The 7,481-nt window shown below is 42.5% G+C and overlaps 1 protein-coding gene across 11 annotated transcripts in view; it reads left to right on the top strand.

The window, feature by feature from the left end:
* The first annotated feature begins 6,258 nt into the window (after nt 1–6,258).
* The window catches only part of Styk1 (serine/threonine/tyrosine kinase 1), a 48,976-nt gene continuing 47,753 nt past the window's right edge, over nt 6,259–7,481 (top strand). For 2 of the 11 annotated variants that reach the window (XM_087658937.1, XM_087658934.1), the window contains exon 1: nt 6,362–6,616. The gene's annotated coding sequence lies outside the window, so the exon portion shown is untranslated. Of the gene's footprint in view, nt 6,617–7,481 lie in introns of all 11 variants that reach the window. The other 9 variants (XM_087658933.1, XM_087658935.1, XM_087658942.1 and 6 more) reach the window with 9 other exon arrangements.

The raw sequence follows: 7,481 nt of genomic DNA, 5'->3' as shown, positions 1-7,481 counted from the left end.
TATATCCAGGGTTGTTTCCATGTGTTCTTTCTTGATTGCTTCTATTTCCTTTTTTAATTCCTTCAACTGTTTGATTGTGTTTTCCTGGAATTCTTTCAGGGATTTTTGTGTCTCCTCTCTATGGGCTTCTACTTGTTTATTTATGATTTCCTGGAATTCTTTCAGGGATATTTGTGACTCCTCTCTATGGGCTTCTACTTGTTTATTTATGATTTCCTGGAATTCTTTCAGGCATTTTTGCGATTCCTCTCTGTAGGCTTCTACTTGTTCTCTAAGGGAGTTCTTCACGTCTTTCTTGAAGTCCTCCAGCATCATGATCAAATATGATTTTGAAACTAGATCTTGCTTTTCTGGTGTGTTTGGATATTCCATGTGTGTTTTGATGGGAGAATTGGGCTCAGATGGTGCCAAGTAGTCTTGGTTTCTGTTGCTTGGGTTCCTGCGCTTGCCTCTCGTCATCAGATTATCTCCAGTGTTGCTTTGTTCTGCTATTTCTGACAGTGGCTAGACTGTCCTATAAGCCTGTGTGTCAGGAGTGCTGTAGACCTGTTTTCCTGTTTTCTTTCAGCCTGTTATGGGGACAGAGTGTTCTGCTTTCGGGCTTGTAGTTTTTCCTCTCTACAGGTCTTCAGCTGTTCCTGTGGGCCTATGTCTTGTGTTCACTAGGCAGGTCACTTGCAGCAGAAAAGTTGGTCTTACCTGTGGTCCCAAGGCTCAAGTTTGCTCTCGGGGTGCTGCCTATGAGCTCTCTGTGGCGGCAGCAACCAGGAAGATCTGCGCTGCCGTTTCCGGGAGCTTCAGTGCACCAGGGTTACAGATGGCGTTTGGTGTTTTCCTCTGGAATCAGTAATTTGTGCAGGGTGCAGTCTCTTCTGGTTTCCCAGGCATGTTTGCCTCTCTGAAGGTTTAGCTCTCCCTCCCCCAGAATTTGGGTGCAGAGAACTGTTTATCCGGTCTGTTCCTTCAGGTTCCGGCAGTGTCTCAGGCACAGGGGTCCTGCCGCTCCTGGGCCCTCCCCCACGGGAATCCAGAGGCCTTATACAGTTTCCTCTTGGGAAATTGGGTATTTCTTATTTACATTTCTATTCCTTTCCAGGTTTCTGGGCCAACATCCCCCTAATCCCTCCCCTTCCCCTTCTCTATGGGTGTTCCCCTCCCCATCCTCCCCGCATTACCGCTCTCCCCACAACGACCACGTTCACTGTGGGTTCAGTCTTTGCAGGACCAAGGGCTTCCCCTTCCACTGGTGCTCTTACTAGGCTATCCATTGCTACTTACACGGTTGGAGCCCAGGGTCAGTCCATGTACAGTCTTTGGGTAGTGGCTTAGTCCCTGGAAGCTCTGGTTGCTTGGCATTGTTGTTCATATGGGGTCTCAAGCCCCTTCAAGCTCTTTCAGTCCTTTCTCTGATTCCTTCAACGTGGGTCCCATTCTCAGTTCAGTGGTTTGCTGCTGGCATTCGCCTATGTATTAGCCATATTCTGGCTGTGTCTCTGAGGAGACATTTACATCCAGTTCCTATCAGCCTACACTTCTTTGCTTCATCCATCTTATCTAGTTTGGTGGCTGTATATGTGCGGACCACATGTGGAGCAGGCTCTGAATGGGTGTTCCTTCTGCCTCTGTATCTAAACTTTGCCTCCCTATTCCCTGCCAAGGGTATTCTTGTTCCCCTTTTAAAGAAGGAGTGAAGCATTCACATTTTGGTCATCCTTCTTGAATTTCATGTGTTCTGTGCATCTAGGGTAACTCAAGCATTTGGGCTAATATCCACTTATCAATGAGTGCATACCATGTGTGTTTTTCTGTGATTGGGTTACCTCACTCAGGATGATATTTTCTAGTTCCATCCATTTGCCTATGAATTTCATAAAGTCATTGTTTTTGATAGCTGAATAATATTCCATTGTGTAGATGTACCCTATTTTCTGTATCCATTCCTCTGTTGAAGGGCATCTGGGTTCTTTCCAGCTTCTAACTATTATAAATAAGGCTGCTATGAACATAGTGGAGCATGTGTCTTTGTTATAGGTTGGAGCATCTTTTGGGTATATTCCCAAGAGAGGTATAGCTGAGTCCTCAGGTAGTTCAATGTCCAGTTTTCTGAGGAACCTCCAGACTGATTTCCAGAATGGTTGTACAAGTCTGCAATCCCACCAACAATGGAGGAGTGTTCCTCTTTCTCCACATCCTCACCAGCATCTGCTGTCACCTGAGTTTTTGATCTTAGCCATTCTCACTGGTGTGAGGTGAAATCTCAGGGTTGTTTTGATTTGCATTTCCCATATGACTAAAGATGTTGAACATTTCTTTAGGTGTTTCTCAGACTTTCAGCATTCCTCAGGTGTGAGTTCTTTGTTTAGCTCTGAACCCCATTTTTAATAGGTTTATAAGTCTCCCTGCAGTCTAACTTCTTGAGTCTTTGTATATTTTGGATATAAGCCCTCTATCAGTTGTACGATTGGTAAAGATCGTTTCCCAATCTGTGGGTTGCTGTTTTGTCCTAACCACAGTGTCCTTTGCCTTACAGAAACTTTGCAGTTTTATGAGATCCCATTTGTCGATTCTTGATCTTAGTGCATAAGCCATTGGTGTTTTGTTCAGGAAATTTTCTCGAGTGCCCATGTGTTCGAAATTCTTCCCCACTTTTTCTTCTATTAATTTGAGTGTATCTGGTTTGATGTGTAGGTCCTTGATCCACTTGGACTTAAGTTTTGTATAGGGTGATAAGCATGGATTGATCTGCATTCTTCTACATACTGACCTCCAGTTGAACCAGCACCATGTGCTGAAAATGTTGTCTTTTTTCCATTGGATGGTTTTGGCTCCTTTGTCAGAAATCAAGTGACCATAGGTGTGTGGGATCCTTTCTGGGTCTTCAATTCTATTCCACTGGTCTTTCTGTCTGTCTCTGTACCAATACCATGCAGTTTTTATCACTATTGCTCTGTAATACTGCTTGAGTTCAGGGATAGTGATTCCCCCTGAAGTCCTTTTATTGTTGAGGATAGTTTTAGCTATCCTGGGGTTTTTGTTATTCCAGATGAATTTGTAAATTGTTCTGTCTAACTCTTTGAAGAATTGGATTGGTATTTTGATGGGGATTGCATTGAATCTATAGATCGCTTTTGGTAAAATGGCCATTTTTACTATATTAATCCTGCCAATCCATGAGCATGGAAGATCTTTCCATCTTCTGAGATCTTCATTTTCTTTCTTCAGAGGCTTGAAGTTCTTATCATACAGATCTTTCACTTGTTTGGTTAAAATCACACCGAGGTACTTTATATTATTTGGGACTATTATGAAGGGTGTCATTTCCCTAATTTCTTTCTCGGCTTGTTTCTCTTTTGTGTAGAGGAAGGCTACTGATTTATTTGAGTTAATTTTATACCCAGCCACTTTGCTGAAGTTTTTTTTTTTTAATCAGGTTTAGTAGTTCTCTGGTTTTACTTTTGGGATCACTTAAATATAATATCATATCATCTACAAATAGTGCTATTTTGACTTCTTCCTTTCCAATCTGTATCCCTTTGATCTCCTTGTGTTGTCTGATTGCTCTGGCTAGAACTTCAAGAACTATATTGCATAAGTAGGGAGAGAGTGGGCAGCCTTGTCTAGTCTCTGATTTTAGTGGGATTGCTTCAAGTTTCTCTCCATTTAGTTTAATGTTACTACTGGTTTGCTGTATATGGCTTTTATAATGTTTATGTATGGGCCTTGAATTCCTATTCTTTCCAGGACTTTTATCATGAAGGGGTGTTGAATTTTGTCAAATGGTTTCTCAGCATCTAATTAAATGATCATGTAGGTTTTATCTTTCAGTTTGTTTATATAGTGGATTACGTTGATGGTTTTCCGTGTATTAAACCATCCCTGCAGGCCTGGGATGAAGCCTACTTGATCATGATGGTGATTTTTTTGATGTGCTCTTGGATTCAGTTTGCAAGAATTTTATTATTTTTGCGTTGATATTCATAACGGAAATTGGTCTGAAGTTCTCTTTCTTTGTTGTGTCTCTGTAAGGTTTAGGTATAAGAGTTATTGTGGCTTCATAGAAGGAATTCGGTAGCACTCCATCTGTTTCAATTTTGTGGAATTGTTTGGATAGTACTGGTATGAGGTTTTCTTTGAAGGCCTGATAGAATTCTGCACTGAACCCATCTGGACCTTGGCTCTTTTTGGTTAGGAGACTTTTAGTGACTGCTTCTATTTTTTTAGGAGTTATGGGGTTTTTTAAATGGTTTATCTGTTCCTGATTTAACTTTGGTACCTGGTATCTGTCTAGGAAATTTTCCATTTCCTCCAGCTTTCCAAGTTTTGTTGAATATAGGCTTTTGTAGTAGGATCTGATGATTTTAAGGAAGAAATAAAGAAAGAAATTAAAGACTTCTTAGAATTTAATGAAAATGAGGGTACAAGATACGCAAACTTATGGGACAAAAAGAAAGCTGTGCTAAGAGGAAAACTCATAGCTCTGAGTGTCTGCAGAAAGAAACAGGAGAGAGCATACACCAGCAGCTTGACAGCACACCTAAAACCTCTAGAACAAAAAGAAGTAAATACACCCAGGAGGAGTAGAAGGCAGGAAATAATCAAACTCAGAGCTGAAATCAACCAAGTAGAAAGAAAAAGGACTATACAAAAGAATCAACAGAACCAAAAGCTGGTTCTTTGAGAAAATCAACAAAATAGATAAACCCTTAGCAGACTAATGAGAGGACACAGATTGTGTGTCCAAATTGACAAAATCAGAAATGTAAAGGGAGACATAACTACAGAGTCAGAGGAAATTAAAAAAAAATCATCAGATCCTTTCCAGTTTCCTAACTCCTAGGTTACCCAACAAACCTCTCCCAAAAATAAACTAGGATTCGGGTGCAGCTGAGTGGTAAAGGACTTCCTAGTCTAAGTGAGCTCCTGGATTTGATCTATGACTGAAAAAGGTGAAAGGGCTCCACCTGTCAGTGCCTTGCTAGCTTTGAAGGTGGAAGGAAAAGTTATCGAGTTAATCTGTCTGGTAGCAAGTCCTCAGCTCTGAGAAAGCCCAAACAGAGTTGAAGCTAATCCAGCAATGGTGCCCCACTGTGGATAATGACGATGGTAGGCAGGAGTTTGGACCAAACCAAGGAGTCTGGGAAACGTCTTAGATGTTGGAAAACCATGGAAACCAATCTTTCCCAAGATTCTCCATATACATTCCATAGAGGAATATATACAGTCATTTTAGTACAAGGGGACCTTTGTCGAGCTTCCAGCAGGCAGAGCTGCGGGACATTATCTGTGTTAGCCAAGCAACTGCATTTGTGTAATTTGTTAAATCGGCAATAGAAAACTAACATATGACCTGAGCTACCAGAATTTAAAGCTAACATAAATCACATGTGGACGTTTACTCATGACCAACACTCTCTGGGCTACACCAAACCAGTGTTAACACAAGGTCACGCTAAGGGCAACAGCCCACATTTACTTCCTTGTTTCTTCAGCTGATCATACAATACCTGTTTTTTTTCCCCTTACAAAATTTTTCCTTTATGACCCCAAGAATCCTCAGTATGGTAAGAGACTCATAAACTACCAACATATCTACTCCTATCTGGGTCCCACAGTTTCATTACCTGGCTTCAGTTTCCTCAGTATCCTGGGAAATTGCTTAAGGTGCCAGGCACCACTGCAGTGATTCCGGATCTGACCACAGCTCCATCAGAGCGTCTCTGCTGATCTCTTATTGCCGGGGAAGCCGTTCATGGAAAGCTTCTGACATGTCAAGGCGTTATCTTCTCTTTGAGGTCTCCGTGCTTCCAGATAAAGTGAGAAGAATCGCTTGACTCACTTCATGTTAAATGTCTTTGAAACGGTTTCATAGCAGTGTGTCTCGGGATTAAACACTTTTTAGGTTTTAAAAATGTCCTTTTGATGAAACAACTCTACCACTTGAATTATAATTCCCATCTAAGGTTCAATTGTACATCAAGAGGGCTTAGACAAAGGAGTGTATGATACCTCCCCTTCCCCACACACCTTTCCCCAGGAGAAAGGAGGCTCCAGAACATGTTTCTAAAGCAAGCTTTGTACTAAATATTTGATGACGTACTTCTAGGACTTTATTTTGCATTTATTACTCTTAGGTTTCTCCGTGTTGTGTTGGTGGTTCTTTTGTCTTTGTAGTATACTGTGCCTGGAGTTTTGACAATTTCGAATTCCCAGGAAAACGGCTGATACAGGGTCTACCAGACGGTGGCGCTGTTGGCCTGCACCATGGCTCCGAGCTGCCCTGAAGAGACTTTTGCACAGTTCATTCACCTGGCAATCGCAATCGAAAATGAGCGCGTCGCTTGGCAACAAGTCCAAGTTTTACAGTTTCGGACGAGGTTTCCTGCTGGCTGCTATGTGGTGAGTTCCGGAAACCTCAGCGCCCGCAGATTTCCCTTTGTGGGGCGCCCGCCCCAACTTCATCCTCTGAGGGCAGCCACGCCCCACTAGGCGAAGCTGAGACTGGAAAGCCTAAAGCCTTTCCCTGAGGCTGGCACACCTTGCTGTGCCTCACCTGCCTCTTCCAGTCCCCTGAATGGCCAGCTCCACCTGAAACCAGAGTGACCTGAGGAGGAACAAGGTACCAGCCTGCTTCTTAGGTCAGAGGGAGGGTGAGCCACAGGGGTGAATCTAGGTGGTTTGAAGTTTGGGGAGAAGAATGGAAAGACTAGGGGTGGAATGGCCAGGCTGGCTGGCTGTATGAGAACCGAGGTGCATGATCTTTATTTCTTTGGAGCAAGTGTCTTGTGGCTTTTGATTTCTGTCTTTTTTATTACATGAAAACGTCATTTTTGGCAAGGAGAACAGAAGATGAGATTCTTGGAGAAGGAACATCCAGAACCTAGAGAGTATATAAAGAATGAGGGCCCATTACTTAACTGGGGGTCTGTAGCCCCTCAAATGGGTACCTTGGGTTTAGTACACTCAGCCTGGTAATTAGGCATTCTGGTTCCAGTTACCGTACAAGGCTGCGGATTCTCTATTCTAAATGAGATAATATTTGTATTATCTTATATTTCAAAATTACATGTTGTCCTTTTTTGAGCCAAATCTATCGTCTTTTTATTCTTCTCTTTTTTCTTTCAGTTCCTCAGTCCTTCTCTTTTCTCTTCTTTTCTCTTCTCTTCCCCTCCCCCACCTCTCTCTCTCTCTCTCTCTCTCATTCTGTCTCTCTCTCTCCTCTCTTTCCTGTATTACTTCCTTCTGTAAAGAGTCTTCTCCCATGTGAGTTTCTTCTGTGTATGAGGCTATGCCTTCCCCCCATTGCTTACTAAAAGCCATCAGTGGATGTAGAAAAAAAAAGCCAGGGGCTGCTGGTTTACTGTGGTGGACCTGGGTGGTCACTGGACTTTGCTAACTGCCTGATTTATCACCTTGTCACATTCAGCTTTTCCACTCACAGCCCCTAGAGACTGATCCTTTTTCTGAGTCATCCCAAAGTATTT

This window comes from Rattus norvegicus, chromosome 4, assembly GCF_021556685.1.
Source record: "Rattus norvegicus strain SHRSP/BbbUtx chromosome 4, alternate assembly SHRSP_T2T, whole genome shotgun sequence".
Lineage (NCBI taxonomy): Eukaryota > Metazoa > Chordata > Mammalia > Rodentia > Muridae > Rattus > Rattus norvegicus.
Note: the sequence above shows the minus strand (reverse complement) of the source record. Positions and strands in the feature narration are given on the sequence as shown.